General features: G+C 43.6%; 1 long non-coding RNA gene across 1 annotated transcript; it reads right to left on the bottom strand.

Moving 5' to 3' along the window:
* Nucleotides 1-792: 792 nt before the first annotated feature.
* LOC115649506 lies at nt 793-21,663 on the bottom strand. The gene is made up of 3 exons (XR_003999837.1): nt 21,653-21,663; nt 18,259-18,273; nt 793-888 (listed from the first exon to the last, which is right to left on the bottom strand). It is a non-coding gene; the product is annotated as an uncharacterized LOC115649506 (long non-coding RNA).
* Between the last annotated feature and the right edge of the window lie 842 nt (nt 21,664-22,505).

Here is a 22,505-nt window from a genome sequence, read left to right as displayed (position 1 = left end):
AAAAATAAGGAGATAACTGACAAGATAGCCTGGGTGGGGTGTGGGAGGAGGGGAGGAGGGAAGGAAAAGGCCACTTCAAAACTTGTTGAATGACAGCCTTCTATCCACTGAAGTGGAGTGGTTGAGTGCCCAGAGCCTCCTCCTCCCCTGCGTTCTTGGGCGTCTGGGTGAGGAGGCGGCTATGGAACTTGGGGAGGAGGGAGGGTGGTTAAACAGGGGCTGCAGCGGCAGTCTTTCCAGCTGACGTTCCTAAACCTCCATGAGACATCAGCTCATGTCCGTTTGTTCCTGCACTAGCCCCAGCATTGCATCCTGCCTCCTCTGATCTTCCTGTCGCCACCTCTCCTCACATTCACTGGCCGCTTTCCTGTCCTTTGCTATTGTGTCCCTCCACCCTTTCTGCTGAGTTCTTTCAGTACGGGACGCTTGCATGAGCTCAGAAAACATTTCATCACGTGTGTGTTTTTTTCACCACCTTATCTGAGATAGCCTTTGGGATGGAGAAGGGAGGCTTGAAACATTTGCAGCTTCAGGAGGAAAAAAAGGGAGAGAAATATTTTAAAAGATGCATTGTACAGAACAATGGGTATACACTTTCATGGTGAACAACACTATTGACATTACATAACACATATGATTTTGGTACAAGATCATTTTTTGCATCTTATATTGAGTGCCTGCAGCTTTGGTGATGGAGATCAAACATATCGGGCAACAGAATTCGGCTTTCAGGTGGCCATGGTAAGCCACAGTCTTTCGGCTTCTGCAACCTTCATAACAGCAGCACCCTCCTTTCCCATACCAAGCAAAGTCAGTTGAGTTGTCCATTTAGGGCTGCGGTTTTTGTGTTAACGTGCAGCAGCAGAAACCAAACTAATCCCCCCCATCCTTTTCTCTGTGGTGATCACTTTACCCCTCCCCTCACTGTACCACATGGCTGGTATTGGGGAAGATCCCTACTAGCCAAACTCGAACAGCTCAGCATCAATGCCCAGTCCCTCCCACCACTTGGCTAACTGCAGGGAAGGATTTCCTTTCAGCCACAGGCAAACAGCCGGGTAGGAACGGCCACCTATGAATGTCCCCTTAATTAAATTCCCATATTTCAACCAGGTTACCATGAACGATATCACTCTCCTGAGGATAACACATTGAGATGAAGAACGGAAATTGCTTGAATGCCAACAAACACTGAGACCATATGCTGCCAGGCTTTATCATGCAATGATACCAGATTACTTGCTACTAGCATGGTGTGGGTAAAGTGTCCTACTATAGAGACAGAATAAGGCTGCTCTCCCCAGAAACCTTCTGCAAAGGCTTTTGGAGTACCTGCAGGATAGCTTCGTGGAGAGGTCCCTGGAGGATTTCCGCTCCATCCCCAGAGACGTTAACAGACTTTTCCAGTAGCTGTACTGGCCACTAATGCATCCCAAGTCCTCGGGGCAAATTAATCATTAAAAAATGCTTGTTTTTAAACCATGTTTTATATTTACAAAGGTACACTCACCAGAGGTCCCTTCTACAGCTTCATGGTCCGGGATACCGCCTTGGGAGCGTTGGGAGGGTATTTCAGTCAGAGTGAAAAAAGATCCTGGCTGTCCGGGAGAACAGTGTGCTGTGTGCTCTCTGCAAGCTCCCAGTCCTCCTCCTCATCATCATCATCTTCCCCTTCTGCAAAATCCTCAGGCATGGCGATTGAGAGTACCCCATCATAGAGTCCATGGACAGGGGTGGCATAGTGGTGGCGGCCCCCCCCTAGAATTGCCTGCAGCTCAGTGTAAAAGCGGCACGTCTGAGGCTCTGTCCCGGAGCATCCCTTTAATTCTCTGGTTTTCTGGTACGCTTGTCTCAGCTCCTTAAGTTTCACACAGCACCATGTTGAGTCCCTGTTGTGGCCCCTGTCCATCATGGCCCTGGAGATTTTTTCAAATGTTTTAGCATTTTGTCTTTTGGCACGGAGTTCTGATAGCATGGAATCATCTCCCCATCCAGCGATGAGATCCAGTACCTCCCGTTTGGTCCATGCTGGAGTTCTTTTTTGATTCTGGGACTGCATAGTCACCTGTGCTTATCAGCTCTCCGTGGTTACCTGTGCTGATCAGCTCACCACGCTGGGCAAACAGGAAATGAAATTAAGAAATTCGGTAGCTTTTCCTGTCTACCTGGCCAGCGCATCCAAGTTCAGATTGCTGTCCAGAGCTGTCACAATGGTGCACTGTGGGATAGCTCCCAGAGGCCAATACCGTCGAATTGCATCCACACTAACCGTAATTCGCACCGGCAATGTCGATTTCAGTTCTGCTCCCCTTGCCAGGGAGGATTACAGAAATCGATTTTAAGAGCCCTTTATGTCAACAAAAATGGCTTCATTGTGTGGATGGGTGCAGGGTTAATTTGATTTAGCACTGCTAAATTTGACCTAAACTTGTAGTGTAGACCAGGCCTAAGGTAGTAAAGTGCTTTGAGATCCTCCAGAAAAAGAGACTGTATAAGTGTACAATACTGTCTCTGGATAACAACCATCTTCCTAAGAGAAACAAAATACATTCAAAAGTATGTGTCTTTAAGCTTTCAGGTACAGCTGGCAGGAAAGAAACTCAGGTTTCTCCCAGCATGATAATTAGGATAAAGTTGCCGAGTAACATGTTGCGTTTCGTGTAGACTTTGTATTTCTTCGTGAAAAATTAAAGATTTGGGAGAGAGATATTAAAGAGAGATGTTTGGACATCTCCATTTTGTACTTCAAAGCTGTTTGTTCCTAAGCTCACGCTTGAGGTGGTTAATATAGCAACTCGTGGGACACTGCAGATGAGGCTGGCACGTAGGGCAGTAAATATTAAAAATCATTTGCAGAGCCCGGCTCAATCATACTGCTTGCATGTATCTAATTGTAGAAGAAAAGAGAACAAAAGTCCTGTATTCAAAGCAGATGCTAATTGCAGAATTACAACACAGGCTTTTAAGAAAAATGTTGCAATAATTAAAGATCTAGCTTGAACTCAATGTATTGCTATAAAAATTAAGAACGTTTATAGCTATGCAAGTGTTCTTTAAAATCAGACCCTGGGCCCAATTCTCCAGCAGTTTATGTTCTGCCCCAGTTAGTATTGTAGGTACTGTTCTAATGGTTGTAGTCTTCAGTCTGTGCTGAATAATAGCACTGTTCTATGGCACTTTGAAATATTAATCATAGTAATAAATGAGGCAGACATTTTAACCAGTCAAAACATTTCTATTGTGAAAGTTCTATACCTTGTAATTATACGTTGCTTTCTTATGAATTTTTCTATAGTTGCTCTGTGTTTCACATTTAGCATGTTCTATTTTACTTTATGCTACGTTTTCTCACATATCCTGTTTTCTGTGGTGTTTCCTCCCCTGCCATGTAAAATTGCTTTCATTTCTTCTCAATGCCTAATACCTTTGAAAGGTTAGTTTACAACATCCGTAAAACACAGAGTGGTGCCTCCTGAGCACATCGTCCCTGTTTTTGAGGTAGCAAATAATAGTATTGTACATTGGCTGCTTTGAACTAACCCTGTAACGATGCAGCATAATATTAAATTCCGAAATTTGCACTGATGTTACATCAAGGGGTTTCAATTAAACTTACAGGCAGAAAATGGAAAGTTAAAAATGACTTCATATAGTCTGAAAGGAAGTAAAGGCAAAACCCGTCTAATAGCATCACAAGAAGAAAAGCAAAAATTGGAGAATGGCATTAAGAATTTCACTTATCTGTGGGTCAAAAGTAGCTGTGACCTTTAAAGATACTCATACTCCATCAGTAAAGCTCAGCTGTGCAGAAGACAACTTCCTGTGTGGGCAGGCACTGAACTATGGAACGAACGCCAACAGAAATGAAAGAGTATCACAAACCTCACCACACCTTCCACTCCAAGTGCCAGGGACTTTGCTTTGATCATGCCTTCCCTAACAAAAACACACAGCAGTGTGTGTGTGTGTGTACATATATATTTATTTTTTAATTCCAAAACAAAACATTCCCCTGCATACACTTCTCCCCCTAGGGAAAGGATTAGAGAACAAAGACATGATGGATGTTAGATTCTTCCCTTAATGCACTATTGGAAGATGCCCTGATTCTGCTGTTTGTTTGAAAGGCCTAGTCACAAATGGTATAATTAATCACAAATAAAGGAATCAATTGGACCAGATTCTGTATTCACTTACACCAGTTTTACACCAATGTAGCTGTTGATTTCAGTGGAGTTACTCCTGATTTACACAAGTGTAAGCAACAGGGGGATTGGGCCCTTGATATTTTAAAAAAGATACATCTATAAATACCACTAAGACATGTTTTTATGAACATTTCCTTAATTTTGTTGGGAATTGGGTTAAACCTCATTAAAATTGCTGTGCATATCAGCTGCTCTTCTTTCCAGATAAATGTAAAAAAAGACAATTAAGCTACTTTATAAAATAGTTAGCTGACACAACAGAAGCCACCTCCCAAATCACAGGTCACATGCATGGCTGGAGTAGGAGTTGACCATGCAGTCTGCAGGATTTTTCTGGGATCTGCCTGCAAATATAGGGGGCTTTGTATTGTTTGATGGAGCTGTGAGTCTGTGAAACAGAACGAATAAAAACACTACTGAAGCACACAGTGAAAGCATCAAGGGAAGCCCCAGGAGCATTTGCCTCTGAGAAAATGCTGAGCAAGAGAGCTTTCGCATAGAGTACTGGCTGAAAAGAGTCCTGGAACTATGTGCAAAGAAACTGTCTCCTGCTGTTTGAATGCTTACTCTGTTTAGGGAATTCAGAGAAACAGGACTTCCAGGGCCGGTGCAACCCATTAGACAACCTAGGTGGTTGCCTAGGATACTGGCATTTAGGGGGGTGGCATTTCGAGTCCTTCAGCAGTGACTGTAGCAGCCTGATCTTCGGCCGTCCCAGTCATCATCTGCATTTAGGCGGAGGGACCTGGGGCAGTGGGGTGTGGGGAGGGCCGTCTGCAGCAAGTAAGGGGTGGTGCGGCACACAGGGGAACCACTCCCCATCCCAGCTCACCTCTGCTCCACCTCCTCCCCTGAGCATGCCGCCCCGCTCTGCTTCTCTCCCTCCCAGGCTTGCAGCTCCAATCAGCTGTTTGGCGCCACAAGCCTGGTAGGTGGGAGAAGTGGAACGGTGATGGCGTGCTCGGGGAGGAGGCAGAGCAGAGGTGATCTGGGGCGGGGAACTGCTGCACAGCTCCTCGGGCCCGGGGGAGCTGCCGTGGGGGAGGGGAGGCACCTCAGGGTGGAAGGGTGGGGTGGAGAGCTGCCACAGGGCTCAGGGGGGCGCAAGGTGGAAGTTTCGCCTAGGGTGCGAAACATCCTTGCACCAGCCCTGAGGTATCGGTGCCTTCATTGTAAATAAACAGTATTGCATCAAAGAAATACCTGACTCTATCATCAGTTTCTCGACAGCCTTCAGTGATACCAAATATTGGCCAGTTGCTTGGATCAAAAGGGATAAGGGAAACAATATTATGCTGTTAGGACCAATTGAAAGAGTTGCAGGGTGATTAAATGTTTTGGCAAAAATAATATGTTCAGCTCTAATGTTCATGTGCTCTTCCCACTGTAGGAATGAGGAAGCAGAGGCCTCTGTCCTAGGACTTTCAGAGTGCCCATGAAGCAGTTTTTCCTGAGAGTTGACTCCTGCCCCTTCATCTCCTGTATAACCCCCATAGGACAAGCCTCAAAATCAAGTGCAATGGGATAATTACAGTATTTATGGTAGCTACAATATTTATCTTATCAAAAATCAGACAGGCGAATAAACTTGCTCAAGAGTCATAACTCAACACTGAGTTATTCAGATCCTAACCCTGCAAGGAAATATTTTGGAAAGAATGTTTAACAGGAGCAACCCTGTTCCATTAATAAAAATGTAGTGAGATTTGAAGAATTGCAGATTACGTGAATGCTCTGACGAGGTGACCAGATGTAACAAGCTCCCGTTTATGTAACTGGTTTGCATATGGCGAGACTCTCCTTAAAGAACAGGCATTAGCTAGTTAAAAAATTAAATATGCTGCATGTATGCATTTAAAGGCTCTAATGTTGCAAACAAAGACAAGCTATATGGGTCCAGTAATTAATATCCAGAGACCTATTACACTTACACTACCCCAATAGTCCACAGAGCACTCAAATACAGTTAAGCATGGGAAACTGGGGCTCTCCATTTTTGTAGTGAACTTGTTAGTAAGCTAGACAAGATTGACACAGGAGGCACTCAGATGTAGATTCACAAAGGTACTTTTGCACTGTGATGCTAAGCACCACAATATCTCACTTTTAGCTGCCTAGCAAACCACAGGAACAACACTGCGATCCATAATGCGTGAGTTAGTCACTGAGGCTCCCTGTACAATGGCTAGGAAGAGATAGGCACCTTAGACTGCGATTCACAAATCACAGTACATTAGCTAAAACCTCTCCTACCCTGGTACTAATTCACAGCTAGGAAGTTAGGCGCTCAAGGTGTTTTTTTCAAGAAAGCATAACGGGTAATGGGAGAAGGAAGAGGAGGACCTCCCTTATAATTTAAATAATAAATAAGTCTGAGGTTTAGGCATCTAAATCTAGGCCTTAGTTCTTGCTAAGCCTGATTTTCTTATGAGCCCTGTCTACTAAAACGCTCCTCCCATGGCACTGTTATTCAAGTTAAAGTTCCATCACCACAGTGGTAGGTTCTTTATATTCATGGGATATTTACAACTTGACCAAAGTTCTCTACAGAGATGCAATCAGCCAAGCAGTGATTTCTTCATTCTGCATTTACATATTGGTTACTTCTAGAATTAAATAAGGTAGCTTTCTGAATCCAAGTGCTTTCTTAGTGCTCTCAAGGTGAAATCCCCACCAGACAGAGGATGTGTCCCATATTAGTCCCCTTTGGGATCTGATCCTGCAAATTCTTGCTCATGGGTGCAGGGTTCCACACATGAGTAGTCGTACTGAAGTCAACTACTCAGGAATGGGGCTACTCCTGCAAGTAAAGCTACCCAGTGTTTGCAAGATCAGGCCGTGGGTGGGCCATTTTGCTGTTTGAAACAAAAATGAAAATCAATGATATCAAGGTTTCTTCCCCACTCTGAACTTTAGGGTACAAATGTGGGGACCTGCATGGACACTTCTAAGCTTAATTACTAGCTTAGATCGGGTAACTCTGCCACCATCCAGAAATTTCAGTGTCTGGATCACTTCTTGTCCCTCCCCAAAAAAACCTGCCTCTCCCTGAGCAGCCTTGAAAGGCTTCACCAATTCCCTGGTGAAGACAGATCCAAACCCCTTGGATCTTAAAACAAGGAGAAATTAACCATCCCCTTCCTTTCCCCCCACCAGTCCCTGGTGAGTCCAGATCCAATCCCCTTGGATCTTCAAATAAGGAAAAATCAATCAGGTTCTTAAAAAGAAAGCTTTTAATTAAAGAAAGAAAGGTAAAAATCATCTCTGTAAAATCAGGATGGAAAATACTTCACAGGGTAATCAGATTCCTATAGCCCAGAGGAACCCCGTCTAGCCTTAGATTCAAAGTTACAGCAAGCAGAGGTAAAACCCTCTTAGCAAAAAAGAGACATTTACAAGTTGAGAGAACAAAAATAAAACTAATCTGCCTTGCCTGGCTGTTTCTTACAATTTTGAAACATGAGAGTCTGATTCAGAAAGATTTGGAGAACCTGGATTGACGTCTGGTCCCTCTTAGTCCCAAGAGTGAACAACCCCCAAAACAAAGAGCACAAACAAAGACTTCCCTCCACCAAGATTTGAAAATATTTTGTCCCTCCATTGGTCCTCTGGTCAGGTGTCAGCCAGGTTTGCTGAGCTTCTTAACCCTTTACAGGTAAAAGAGACATTAACCCTTAACTATCTGTTTATGACAAATGACTTATTCAGTGTGAAAACTAGGCTGAGGACAATTATTTGTGCTCCCACATATGGTCAGAAGCATGGACTCTAGAGCACAACAAGCCAGACACAGCAAAATCTGCTGCTGAAGCAGTATGATGCAGCAAATGAATATTCAGCAGCTTCAATCTCTATCACTCAAATGAGATGCAGGCAATATCCAGCTGACTGAATAGCACTTGGTATTTGTGCTAGTCAGCAACTTTAAGATTCAGTTTGCCCATCCCTAATTTTCATACTTCTCAATTCTCCTGGCTCAGCTAAAACAGACATGGGGGGACAGAACCATACAAAGGAAATGGCCTTTGTAATAAATAAATGTTTCTGCTGGTTCACTTCCAGCTGGAGATTTGGATCAGGTCTTATTTCTTCAGAAACCATTTTCTCATCCCTAGTGGTGCTAACCTAATTTGCTAATTTGCTTGGATTGATGGCAATTTTATGTGCCATTCTGCTTCCCTGAAATTCTTAATATGGGAGCATACTGAAGGACTCCCATATTGTTTACAAAAGGACCTATCTGATGTCAATTCCATGGCATTTCACTGTGATTCTTGATTAAATAAAAAGCTAGAGGTTTAGCATTCAAAGGAATCTTTTCTTTCAAAACAGGGCCGGAAAATCTAGAGTTGTGTATGATCTCATCTCCCTCCCACTCCCAAATGGAAACCTAAGTTAAGTGTGAAGATATTATGTTCTATTATTTGTTGTGTACATGCGTGAAAAGCTTTTTTTTTATGTGACATTCATGAGAAAAATGTTTATTGAGTGGGATTAACCTTGCTTTCCCTAGATATAGATCTATCTAGTACATAGGGGAAGGCATATTTGTTGGATGGCATAGGAAGCAACTTGCGCTGCCACTTCTTGAATGATGCCTGTAGCTTATTCACAGGTAGATCTGGGTGACAATGCAGTTTCAGGTCAACTGAAACTGTTCACAAATTTGGGGTTGAATTTGATAAATACATTTCAATCAAAATAATGAGGGAAAGAAGTTTAAAAGTCTTAACGTTTAGACTTTCAGTTTTGAAACAATGTTTCATTTAGAATTTTAGCTCGATTTAACTTAAAAAATGGTTTTAAAAAACAGCCATAGTGAAACAAAACATTTAAACCTGAAATGACTTTGTTTTGTTTTGTTTTATCAGCTCAGCCACCAAACTGAAAAATTAGTTTATCCTGACCCAGCTCTATGCTCAGGTGAAACAGACTCCTCTGCTGGCAGTGGTTGTGTGATTCTTAAGCATGGCTTTACTTCTAAACATTGAGCCAGATCCTCAGCTGATTTGAACTGGCATAGCCTCATGAACGTCTATCAAGCTGCACCAATTCAAACCAGGTGAAATCTGGCCCAGAGCCTGAAAATCCCAACCAATGCAAAGGGACTTTCCTTCCTTTATCTCTCCCCTATAGGTCTTTGTAGCATTATAAACACTAATCCCAGATATAGCCTATGCTGCTGACAGATGTCCTCAGTAATTATAATGTTGTGTCTCCTACTTACTATGTTTAGCATGATACTAACATATGGTAATGCTGCTACAATACCAGGGCACAGAGCCAACATTGTCATTTCCTATTTGCAAAGTAATACGTTTGGGAGCCAGCATGAATTTGTATAGGACGGAACCTTATGATGAGGGCCTTCAGACAATGCTTATTAGTGGGAGGCATGATGTGTAAATGCAAAGATTAAGTGCTTTATTGTCATTAATCAATTAATTAATTAAAGGGGCAGGACTGACAGCTGGATAACCAGAATTTGGAATTTTGGAGACTGAGTCAATTTCTTTGTCCTCTCAGGCTCACAAACTTGTTGTCACCTTTGATTCCACTTTTCCATTGCCTTGCCAAACCCTGCTGCTGCTTTCTCTACAATATTTACAAAATTAGTCCTTTTCTCATCATCCCCCCTGCCAAGAAGAACATCCTTGCTGTGATAATTTCCCATGTAGACTAATGCAACCTCCCCTTTCCCAGATTTCCCTCTCCCCGTTCCCTGCACGGAATTCAAAATATAGCTGCAGAAATAATCTTCCTATCCCTTCCCCCCTTTCACGGGTTCCCCTTGTTTTTCCATATCCCATTCAGTTCTCTACTCTTCACTTTCAACATTCTCCATAACTCCTGCCCCATACCCCTTCCCATCCATCCCCTACAGCCCCTTCTGCTTGTTACAGTCCACTTAGGATTTCTGTATTACACTGTCTTCACCTACTTGGCTCACTCCAGACTTTGTACCTTATAGACTCATAGACTCATAGACTCATAGGTCAGAAGGGACCAATCTGATCATCTAGTCTGACCTCCTGCACAAGGCAGGCCACAGAACCCCACCCATCCAATTTTATAACAACCCCTATCCCAGGATAGAGTTATTGAAATCTTCAAAATTGGTTTGAAGACCTCAAGCTGCAGAGAAACCACCAGCAAGTGACCCGTGCCCCATGCTGCAGGGGAAGGCGAAAAACCTCCAGGGCCACTGCCAATTTGCCCTGGAGGAAAATTCCTTCCCGACCCCAAATATGGCGATCAGCTAAACCCTGAGCATGTGGGCAAGACTCACCAGCCAGCACCCAAGAAGGAATTCTCTGCAGTAACTCAGTTCCCATGCCATCCAACAACTCCCCGCAGATCATTGAGCAGACCTATCTGGTGGTAATCCAAGATCAATTGCCCAAATTACAATCCTATCATAACATCCCCTCCATATACTTATCAAGCTTTGTCTTAAAGCCAGGAAAGTCTTCTGCCCCCACTACTTCCCTCGGAAGGCTGTTCCAGAACTTCACTCCCCTAATGGTTAGAAACCTTCGTCTAATTTCAAGTCTAAACTTCCTAATATCCAGTTTATACCCATTCGTCCTCGTGCCTACATTAGTACTAAACTTAAATAATTCCTCTCCCTCCCTAACGTTAACCCCCCTGATATATTTATATAGAGTAAGCATATCCCCCCGCAGCCTTCTTTGGCCAGGCTAAACAAGCCAAGCTCTTTGAGTCTCCTTTCATAAGGCAGTTTTTCCATTCCTCGGATCATCCTCGTAGCCCGTCTCTGAACCTGTTCCAGTTTGAATTCATCCTTCTTGAACATGGGACACCAGAACTGCACACAGTATTCCAGATGGGGTCTCACCAACGCCTTGTATAACGGTACTAACACCTCCTTATCCTTGCAGGAAATACCCCGCCTGATGCATCCCAAAATCGCATTTGCTTTTTTAACAGCCGTATCACATTGGCGACTCATAGTCATCCTGCTATCAACCAGCACCCCAAGGTCCTTCTCCTCCTCCGTCGCTTCCAACTGATGCTCCCCCAACGTATATCCAAAATTCTTATTATTAATTCCTAAATGCATAACCTTGCACTTTTCACTATTGTATTTCATCCTATTTCTATTACTCCAGTTTATAAGGTGGTTCAGATCTTCCTGAATAGTATCCCTGTCCTTCTCCGTATTAGCAATACCTCCCAGCTTCGTGTCATCCGCAAACTTAATTAGCACATTCCCGCTCTTTGTGCCAAGGTCAGTAATAAAAAGGTTAAATAAGATCGGTCCCAAAACCGATCCTTGAGGGACTCCACTAGTGACCTCCTTCCAGCCTGACAGTTCACCCTTCAATACGACCCTCTGGAGTCTCCCCTTTAACCAGTTCCTTATCCAACTTACAACTTTCGTATTCATTCCCATCTTTTCCAATTTGACTAACAGTTCCCCGTGCGGAACCGTGTCGAACGCCTTACTAAAATCTAGGTAAATTATATCTACCGCATTTCCTTTATCTAAGTAATCCGTCACCTTCTCAAAGAAGGAGATCAGATTGGTTTGGCACGATCTACCTTTACTAAATCCGTGTTGCAATTCGTCCCAATTGCCATTGACTTCTATGTCCTTGACTACTTTCTCCCTTAAGATTTTTTCCAAGACCTTGCATACTACAGACGTCAAGCTAACAGGCCTATAATTACCCGGATCACTTTTATTCCCTTTCTTAAAAATAGGAACTACATTAGCAATCCTCCAATCATACGGCACAACCCCCGAGTTTACCGATTGCTTAAAAATTTCCGCTAACGGGCTCGCAATTTCACGCGCCAGTTCCTTTAATATCCTCGGATGGAGATTGTCCGGGCCCTCCGACTTCGTCCCATCGAGCTGTTCAAGTACGGCCTCTACCTCAGTTGCGGTAATATCCATTTCCATATCCACATTCCCGTTTATCATCCCTCCATCATCCCAAGGTTCACTAGTCTTATTAAAAACTGAAGCAAAGTACTTGTTTAGATGTTGGGCCATGCCTAGGTTATCCTTAATCTCCATTCCATCCTCTGTGTATAGCGGCCCCACTTCTTCTTTCTTTGTTTTCTTCTTATTTATGTGGCTGTAGAACCTTTTACTATTGGTTTTGATTCCCTTTGCAAGGTCCAGTTCAATGCGGCTTTTAGCCTTCCTCACTTTATCCCTACATGTTCTGACCTCACCAAGGTAGCTTTCCTTACTGATCCTGCCTTTCTTCCACTCTCTGTAAGCTGTCTGCTTTTGTCTAATCCCCTCTCTGAGTTGTTTGCTCATCCAGTTTGGCCTACGACTCCTGCCCATGTTTTTTTTCCCCTTTCTCGGGATGCAGGCTTCCCACAGTCTCCGCAGCTGTGACTTAAAGTAATTCCAGGCCTCCTCCGCATCCAAATCCACTAATTCCTCCGTCCAATCCACTTCCCTAACTAATTTCCTTAACTCTTTAAAATTAGCCCTCGAGAAGTCAAAAACCCTAATCCCAGATCTACATTTGTTTACCCTTCCATCTAGTTTGAACTGAATCAGCTCATGATCACTCGAACCAAGGTTATCCCCCACCACCATTTCTTCTACGAGGTCCTCACTGCTCACCAACACCAAATCTAAAATGGCATCTCCTCTCGTAGGTACTTCAACTACTTGATGAAGAAATCCATCCGCTATCACATCCAGAAAAATCTGACCCCTATTATTCTTGCAAGTACTCGTCCTCCAGTCTATATCCGGGAAGTTGAAGTCCCCCATAATCACACATTTCCCCTTTGTGTTTACTTCATTAAAGACATTAAAGAGGTCTCTATCCATATCCCAATCAGATCCCGGCGGTCTGTAGCACACGCCAAGCACTATCTCAGGGGAAGCTCTAGTTGCTTTTTTACCCAATGTGATTTTCGCCCAGACAGACTCTGTCTTATCCATTCCATCGCTTCTTATTTCGCTACAGTTAATGTCATCATTGATGTACAAGGCTACTCCACCACCTTTGCCTTTCTTTCTGTCTTTCCTAAACAGCACATAGCCTTCAATGCCCGTGCTCCAGTCATGAGTGCTATTCCACCAGGTTTCAGTTATCCCTATAATATCCGGTTTTACTTCCTGCACCAGTAACTCCAGTTCCTCCATCTTGTTACCTAGACTCCTCGCATTAGTGTACAGACCTTTTAATTTTCGGCGTTTGGCATCAGTGACATTCTTTCCTCCGTCGTGCAGCGACCTTTTACCACCAGCATCACCCGTTACTCTGGTTTCTCCACTATTCCTCCTTGGATCAAATCTTGGGACCACAAGGGTATCCCCTCTCACTTTGTTTACTTTCCTCTCCAGGTTACATTCCGGCGTGGAGATCTCCTGAACATCTCCCAACCATCTCCCCCAACTTCCTAGTTTAAAGCTCTCTTGATGAGGTCGGCGAGCCTCCATCCTAGAATTCTATTTCCCTCCTTGCTTAGATGAAGTCCATCCTGAGCGAACAGTCGTCTATCCGTAAACGCTTCCCAGTGACCGTACATCCCAAAGCCCGTCTTATAACACCACTCCCTAAGCCATCTGTTGATCGCCATAATCTTGTCACTCCTTCGTCGCCCCGCTCTAGGAACCGGCAGAATCCCACTGAAGATCACCTGAGCCTCGATGTCTTTGAGCCTCTTCCCCAGTCTGGCATAGTCCTCCTTGATACAGTCCAGCGAGTAACTAGCCGTATCATTCGTTCCCACATGAAGGATAATCAACGGATTCTTTCCCGCTCCTGCTAAGATCGTATTCAGCCTCTGGTCCACATCCTGTATCTTAGCCCCTGGCAGACAGCACACCCTTCTGTTCTCCCGATCAGGTCTAGTTACAGGCCTATCCACTCTTCTCAGTAAAGAGTCTCCAATCACGTAAACTTGCCTTTTCCTGGCGACTGTGCGATTCTGCGGTCTATCCCCCACAGCAGGTGCTTGCATTTCCTCTTGATTTGTATTCGCCCTTACAGTCCTCCTAGGGCTCACACTTGGTGTCGCCTCCATCGACTCCTCCCCTCTTTCTGCAGGACTAGCTGCTCGCCTCTTCTTCCTCGCCCTTTGTCCTTCAGTAGCCTGCTGTGCTCCATCTTGATTTCCTAACTCAGCAAACCTGTTCCTGAGTTCTATTTCTCCATCGCTGGCCCGTCTTTTCCTCTGCCTGGTTCTCCTAGTCACATGCTTCCATCGTCCACTTTCCTCACCCAGCAGCCCCTCCTCAGAGTCCTTTGGTCCTGCTTCTATCTGTTTGTCTGAGCTTGTCCCCTGCTCCTCGTCATGTCTGTGTTCCATCATCTGCTCAAATCCCCTTCTAAACTCAGCCAGAGTTTCCACTTGCATCTCCAGTCCTCTGACCTTTTCCTCCAGCAGCTCTATCAGGCGGCACTTCATGCAGATGAAACTCCTTTCAGGTGCTCCCTCTAGGACCATGTACATGCCGCAGCTACCGCATCCAGTCATCCTCAGCGTGTCTGCACCTGCTGCCTCCGCCTCCATTGTAGCACTCCAACTCTGTGCCTGGCAATCCACGCCTCACACCACTCTGCAGGCCACCAACACGGGTTGGGCTGCTTGCAGACCCCTGCCTCTTTGGTCTGCCTTCCTGGTTCCTCTGCCTGGGTCTCCCCTGTAACCTCCCCCTGGAAACTCCCACTGAAACTCCCCTGTTAGCCGCTCTGTTCGCCGCCTCCTGTGCCGCTGCAGCTGACTGTGCCGCTGCCTGAGTGCCTGGCTGCTTATATAGGACCCCTAATCAGGTAAGCCCCGCCCCCAACTCAGGGCTCAGCCTCACTCCCAGCACACAGCCCCTAGCAGCCTGCACACACACACACTCACACACAAACACTACAAACTACAAAATCCACAAAAACCTGCTCCTCCAACAGCACTCCCACCTTCTTTTGTGCTGTCCCGTAAGCCTAGGACAGACTGATTGAAAATAATTGCAGATACAAAAGAAGAGGTGCAGCTAAGGCAAGACTTACAAAAAATGACCCCATTCATTCAGATATAGCTGTCCACTATCACGACATTATAGCTCATTGCTCTAGGTATAAGACACTGCTAGGAAGCAGGGGGGGAAATCCTCTTGGCTAACATTACACATGCCATTCCTGTCTTCGATCCCAGCTCTAAAAGATTTATGGCAAGTATGATGTGGACCTGATGTTTGATAGTGTCTGGAGATAGTAATGTGGAATCTTAAAATGGTTACAGATAAAGAGCAAGCAGCCCATACTGAGTTAGATACACAGTTTAATTCAGGCCCCATGTCATTCCAGGTGCTTTACTTGGTTTCATAAGTAGGCATTAGATCAAACACTAGGTTTTTGTGACATGTTGAAGTGATAAAGCAGAGAAACACTATCATCCAGTGAATTGCATTTGGAGCACCTGAATCCAAGCTCTAACGCTGACTGAGGAAATTACTGATGTCTGAGGGTTTGACTGTGGAGTAGCCACATGCTCTGAACAAGGACATTACATAGTTGTTCTGCCCAAGAGTAGATCAGGGAGTGAATTGTGACTAAGAGTTACATTTTGATCCCTGTTTCTCCCCTTGTTCAAAGGGGAACGTAAACTGTGCAGATCTCTGGGATCCACAGGATAGTGCGGGCATCGATACAAGGGTCCCAGGCCAGGCCTTTATATTAGACCCAGGACTTCTCTGCACATCTTTAACAATGGGGCTCCAGTGGATTACCATGTTGCCAGGGTCACCCCTGCCAGCTACTACCCTTGTAATTCCCACCTTAAGATGCAATGACAATTCTAACATAAGTTAATATGACTCAGCACTATTATCTTCTGCTAATTCATTCCCCTGGTTTGAGGAGAACAGAAAATCCAGAGGGACCCAGCTGGCTTCCCTGTACTGCCCCTTCCCATCATGACACTCTGGATCTTCAGCATTTAGCACTGGGATAAAGTATAACATACTGATTTAGGAAGACCAGGGGGCAAATTCTCTGCTGCCATAACTCCATTGACTTCAATGTCAGCAGAGAATTTGGCCCCAAGTTTGCTAAGATGGCTTAGTGTGATCTAGTAGTTATACTTCCCACTGCAGAGTTATCATCCCACTGAAGAGATCATTTTGAAGCACGCTGATCCTTTGAGCTCTCTGGATTTTATATTTCTAGGACTTAGTATGTGGGTTAGTTACCATGCAACTATAATTTCTGTTTGTTTTGGAAATGTGAGGTTTCTTTTCTCAGTGCCTAGATTGTGTAAAATTGCCAAATACAATAAAAAGAATTTAAATCAATAAACAAAAGATTATCCCCGGCACGATTCTCCTTTGTGTGTTTGAAATTAATTATTTCTTTCTCTGTGCCTGTTACTTTTTGGTAGGGTGCAAGTTTAGAAAAGGAAGCAGTTTCAGACAAAGCAAGATATGCACCCCATTCTATTACATAAAATATACACATGCATTTTAAAAAGAAACCTTAGAAAATAAAGGACAACACAGGTGAGCATAATGTGCCAAATCTCACCTACCTTCACCTCCTTTTTCCGAGATGACTCTGAATTTGTGGGGCCAGCTTCCTATTAGTCCATCATCTTATAAATGTCTTCTTCCAGAAACTGGTACATTCAGAAATGGTGCATTAGTATTGTCCAAAAAGTGTATTAATTGCTGAATTGTTGCCTCTCAAGTTAGCATATCTCACTGCAAGGTCGCGATCCCTGTATTGTTGATACCCAAGATACATCCAGTCTGTTAGTAAGACAGATAACATATCTTCTCCACCCACACGCACACTCCCATGTTTGACACTCTATCCATTAAAATGCAGAACTGCAAAATCATTTAGATGACTAACTCCCATTGACTTTAATGGAAGTTAGTGTCTAAATATCCTTGAAGATCTGGGCATAAGAGTTCAGTTTTCAAACTTGGTTGTCTTTGTCTAACTATGTGTAAGGCACCTAAATAAGTGTCCTGCTGTTCAGACATGCTGAGAAGCTTCAGTGAACCTTGACATCAGTGTAACATGGGGTTGCCTAGCACTTCAGAAAATCTAGGAGCCAGATTCTTGCCCTGTGTAAATCAGCATAACTATTGATGTCAGTGGAGCTGTGCTGATTAATGCCTGCTCAGAATCTGGCCCCAAATATTCAAATGTTTACCTACATATCTGCTTTAGCTACCTAAGGTACCTAACTATAGGCAACTCTGTTTGCAGTTTGGTCCCTAAATGAGTTTTGTGCTCATCTCCATAAATGAGACACATCCACTAGGAAGATTTCATATGTTATCAAGTCTGATTTTCATTTAATCAACAAGTACCTTGGCAACTGCCTTGCCTTATATTAACTGTGAGATCTGAAGTGGGCACTTCAGTGCACGTCTTGAAATTATGATGGAAAACAAATTCTAGATGAGAACAGCAGAATAGTTTGCTTTGTGCTCTCACTGCAAAGAAGCATGAAGAGCAAAGAAGAGCTGAAAATTAATATATTGAAAGAGAGAGTGGCTGAAGGCAATAAAGAAAATGTAAAACTATAAACATTGCACATCCTTCCATCAAAATACTTTGGATGGCAAAGCTATTCAAAGCAGCAATTTGAATTTGTAAACTTACAGCCTTTTAATGATCTCATCTGATTCTAACCACTGCCTGAAATTTGATTGGGTGCCCTTAACATTCCTTTCTATGGCTGGCCTGCAAACAAATGTTCTTGTTCTGTTAAAGGCTACAAGGACAGTCACAAAGGAATTTTTGTGTAAGGGTTTTTATCATTGCAGGTGTTCAAGTAGCCCTCTTTTGCTCAGGTGTTTACATAATATGCATTTTTAATAGCTTTCTGCTCCAAATTCTGCTCTTAGACATCAGTGATGAAGTTCCTGTGTGCAGTGTTGGAATGGGCACTTGGCGTAGATTCACAGCCCCATGGCGGAATGGTCTGCATGGCTAGGGCTGGGATCGAAACCCCAGCTCTCCAACATTTGTGCTACTGCGAGTGCATGCTGCTCCTTTTGGGGAATGGCAGCAAGGTAAGTCCCTCTGAACATCCTCCCCACCCCACCTTCCCACTTCTCCTTGCCATCGCATGGTGCACAAACAAGGTCACACACATGGCCAGTACCCCTTTTTCCCCCATCAGTACAGTTACAAACAATAAGGGCTGGATTTTGCTCAGTGGCCATGTATGGGATGGAAGCACAAGCAGTATTAACAGCACCCTGTAGCATAAGAGGACAGGAAGTGAAAAACATCACTACCTCCACTTGAAACTTCAAGGGGAAAATATGTGGGTAGAATTTGAAACCTGCAGGCAGTCAACACAGTCCCAAAAGCAGCTGAGGAGGGCAATAGATAGGTTCCACTGAGTCAGTGAATTACTGCTATTGAGCTCTCAGCAGAATTTGAAGCTGCCATTGGCAGAAGCACTGAAATTGGAAATTTACTGCCTGGCCTGTGTCAGAGGTGAATCCCCTGCAGCAGGTTCCAGAGACTGAGATAAGTGACATTTGCTCCTCCCTGACCAGCAGAGGTGAATCTGGTCCATACATTTCAGAAAGATGTATTAGTGATTCTAAACCTGTCTCCTTTCCGGCTGGCATTTCTAAATTTCAGGAATGGGACTGTGTTTTATTTTATTTATCTTGGACTCAGTTGTGACTCAGACAATGAATCCACAGAGGACAAGAAGGGTAAAGGAAGAAATTCTCTGCACCTTCATGTCGACTACCTGACTTTGGCTGTGTAGGAATAAGCAAGACTTTGTGCCTACTCAGTAGAGCTGATGGTAGGAATTTTGCAAATCAATGTTTTTCTTTGGGGAAAGGCATCTTTTGTAAAAGCAACACTTTTTGCAGGAAATAACTTGTTTCAATGAATTTCCCATTTTGGAAACAAAGAAAACGTTGAAATTGTTGAAATGTCCTATGTCAACATTTTCAAAATGGAAAGTTCTTTTTTTTTTGCTCAAGACCCTTTTTGTTCACAAATGTGTCAATTTAAAATAAAACATGTAAACACAATAAAAATCAAAATGTCAAAATCAAAAGAGAACATTTCGAAGTAAAATGTTTCAACTGACCCCTCCACACACAACTGAATTTTTTATTGGATTTTCGGTTCACCGCAATTTGAGATTTTGACTTTTCATCCCAATTCAGGATGGAAAAACTATTTTGAAATCTAATTTTTCCCCAGGGCAGAATTGTTTCATGCCAAGTTCTCCTGCTCCCGTTGCCCCCTAGAGCTGGTGAGTGCAGAATAAGTGGGTTTTGGCTTTACCTTTCTTAACCACTGGCTAGAGTAGCTGAGTTAATGTGGGAGAAGGGAATAATTGTACTGCTGCCATATATTAGCAGTAAATTATTACTCCACCTCTTCCCCCAGACATGAGGAAGGAAGAAGTGGGGGAGGAATTATACCTCAGAAGTGTATCTGTCCCAGTGTTGTTTGTACAGTGCACAGGGCAATGAGGTTCTTAAGCACTATCTCATTATTTCTACCTCAGCAGAAATAATGACAAATAATAACTTACTGTTGAGGTGGTGCAGTGCACAAGGGGTCACAAGACAGCCCTTAGTGAATGACAGTGTTGGTCACTGAAGTATTTTATTTATCCACAGAGCAGGTATATGTTAGTCAGGAGCAGTGTAAACTTTTCTACACTGTCCCAGCAATACATTTTCCCCTTAACCTAGATGGATAATTTTGAGGTAAGAAGGTATTTCAGTATCCATGCCCATTTAGGCCCTGATTCAAGTTCCTTTGGAGTGGATGAAAAAGCTCTCATCAACTACATTGGTCTTTGGAGTATATCCTAAAATCTTGGTATCTCTGTTGAGACTGCCATCAAAAGCTTCCAGTTGTTCTGTTTTTTTACAATGTGAACAGATGTCTGCTGAGTATTGTACTGCAAACACCAAATTCATCTAGCATACACCACCAGACAATCAACAAATAGAATTAATAACATCCATTTACTATCCTGGGCTGGATTCAAATTGGCAACCGAGAAGTGAAAGGTTTTCCCATTTTTCCTCCAGGGTCACCAATCAGCCTTCCTTTCACCACATGTTTGTTTTAAAAATAATTACTTTCTAAATTCATAACTATTAAATTTCTGTCTTTCTGCCCCACCCACTTACTAGATTTATATACAGTATCTTTCTATTTCATTTATGACATTCAGCACACAACAACTCTTTCTTTATTGCCCTTTCTTTTCCACACACTTGGTTGATGGGACATTTACTTTGGGTTAGCTAATTGGGCAAGCAGCTCCCAGCTCTGGAGCCAATCTGTTTGTCAGCCAGCTGAAGTAGTTACAAGAATATTGAAATATGCACCATCCCCTAGGAGGCTGACAGCCTGCTTTTAGAACTGGCTCATTTTCAACTCATGCTTTGCTGGCCTCTACTTGAAGTCCGTTCCTTCATCTTCTAAGCTGGCAATTACCTCTTGATTTTATGGTGATAATATCTGAGTAAAGTAGCTGTACTAACCTTACACTAAATATATAAGTGTTCTAAGAACTGATTTGACTATAATGCTTATATTTATCCCCATGAAACCTTCAGTGAATCAATAATGTGACTTTCATGCAAGATTATATACAAAAGTTTATTTTAAACCAGTGTTAAGAGCTGGAGGAAAATCCATAAATGCAAGAAAACTTATTTGAAATTTCTCACTTGACTTCTGACTCTTGCCATTTTACCTAGGCATTGTGGTAGAGAGAGCGCATAGGTTAACAGACCTCTCTAACGAGTAAGTATAAGTGTGTTACTTAAAAAGTTACTTTAATCTCAACACTTCCAGCTTTGCAATGATTTCAATAAAATTCTTAGGATATGTCTATGCTTAAAATGCTGCAGCAGCACATCTGTAGTGCTTAAGCGTAGCCCAGGGTAGCCAACAGGCAGACTGTGGGTCAAAGCCGGACTACCAGATGCTTTTGAGCAGACCCCAAAATATTTTTATTTACTTATTAGCATCATTGTTGTTGTTGGTTGGTTTGTTTTTTTATCTCTGGAATCTGGACCTTGGCTATACCTTGACCAAGAAATTTGGACTTTGCCAAAAAAAATTAACTATTTCTGATGTGGACACTCACTACAGTGACAGCAGGGGTTCTCCCATCACTGTAGCTAATCCACCTTCCTGAGAGGCGGTAGCTAGGTCAACAGAAAAATTCTTCCTATCTACACCAGAGGCTAGATCTGCATAGCTACACCACCTAGGGGAATGGATTTTTCACAACCCTGAGAGACATAACTCTGCAGATAGTTTTCAGTGTAGACCAGCTGTAACTATAACAGAGCAACCTTCCCAGCATGGATACAGTTATATCAATATAAATACCACTCACCTGCACCAAAGAGTGGGGGAACTTGATGAGACCAGCAGTGGAAGGGGGACAGTTTCAGTGACACTTACCAAGGGACAGTAGGTAACTTCTCTGGCATCTATTGGCAAACAGGGGGACCAGGGTGCTGATTGGTGAGCATTCCTCAGCTCACAGGGTTTAGTCCAGTGCTGCGGCCAGGTGGTCCTTCTTTTGGCTCTGTTCCAGAAGCCCACCCTACCCAAGCTAGGAATGGAAACCTGGCCTAATGGATGATGTAGGACTAGTCAATCACCTGTTTAAGGACCCAGGGGCCAGGAAGGAATTTTTTCTCCATGAGCCAATTGGCAGAGATCCAGAGGGTTTTTTGTCTTCCTCATAACACTTTCAAGCCACAGTGAGTTGAGTAGGAATTTGCTTAGTACCTAACTGAGGTACTGGGGTGGAGCTGTTTATTCATCGCAAAGAGAATGAATGAACAGTTCCCAGATGTCAAAGGCCTGGGATTTTGTTCCTTGGCCTTGGGCTCATGTGATCTTGTGGCCTTCGCAGGCCAAGGACAAACCTTGTGGCCCTAGGAGGTCGAAGTCCCCACCCTGCTGCAACCTCTGATGCTCTTGCGGCAAGGAAGGCGCTAGGACTCATAAAGAGCTGAGTCTGGGGCGGGGGGGTGGGGGGAGCAGGCTGAGTTGAGCCTATCCCGAATCACGGGTCATGTGGAAAGGATCCTGGTAACCCTGGCACCAGTTATGGGTTATATGGTTAGAAGTCCTGTAACTCCCACACTACAACCAATTAAATGCCTGGGAAAGGAGAATATGGGTGATGGGCAGGTAGCACCCTTTCCTGTGTTAAAATTTAATAAAAGTTGCAGCCAGCCACTTAATTCCATGTATGTATCTGTCCTTATTTTGCCACTGGTTGCACAGCAAAGATTCTTATACCAATATATCTTGTTTCTAT

Source organism: Gopherus evgoodei, chromosome 3 (genome assembly GCF_007399415.2).
Source record: "Gopherus evgoodei ecotype Sinaloan lineage chromosome 3, rGopEvg1_v1.p, whole genome shotgun sequence".
In the NCBI taxonomy this organism is placed as follows: Eukaryota; Metazoa; Chordata; order Testudines; family Testudinidae; genus Gopherus; species Gopherus evgoodei.
Note: the sequence above shows the minus strand (reverse complement) of the source record. Positions and strands in the feature narration are given on the sequence as shown.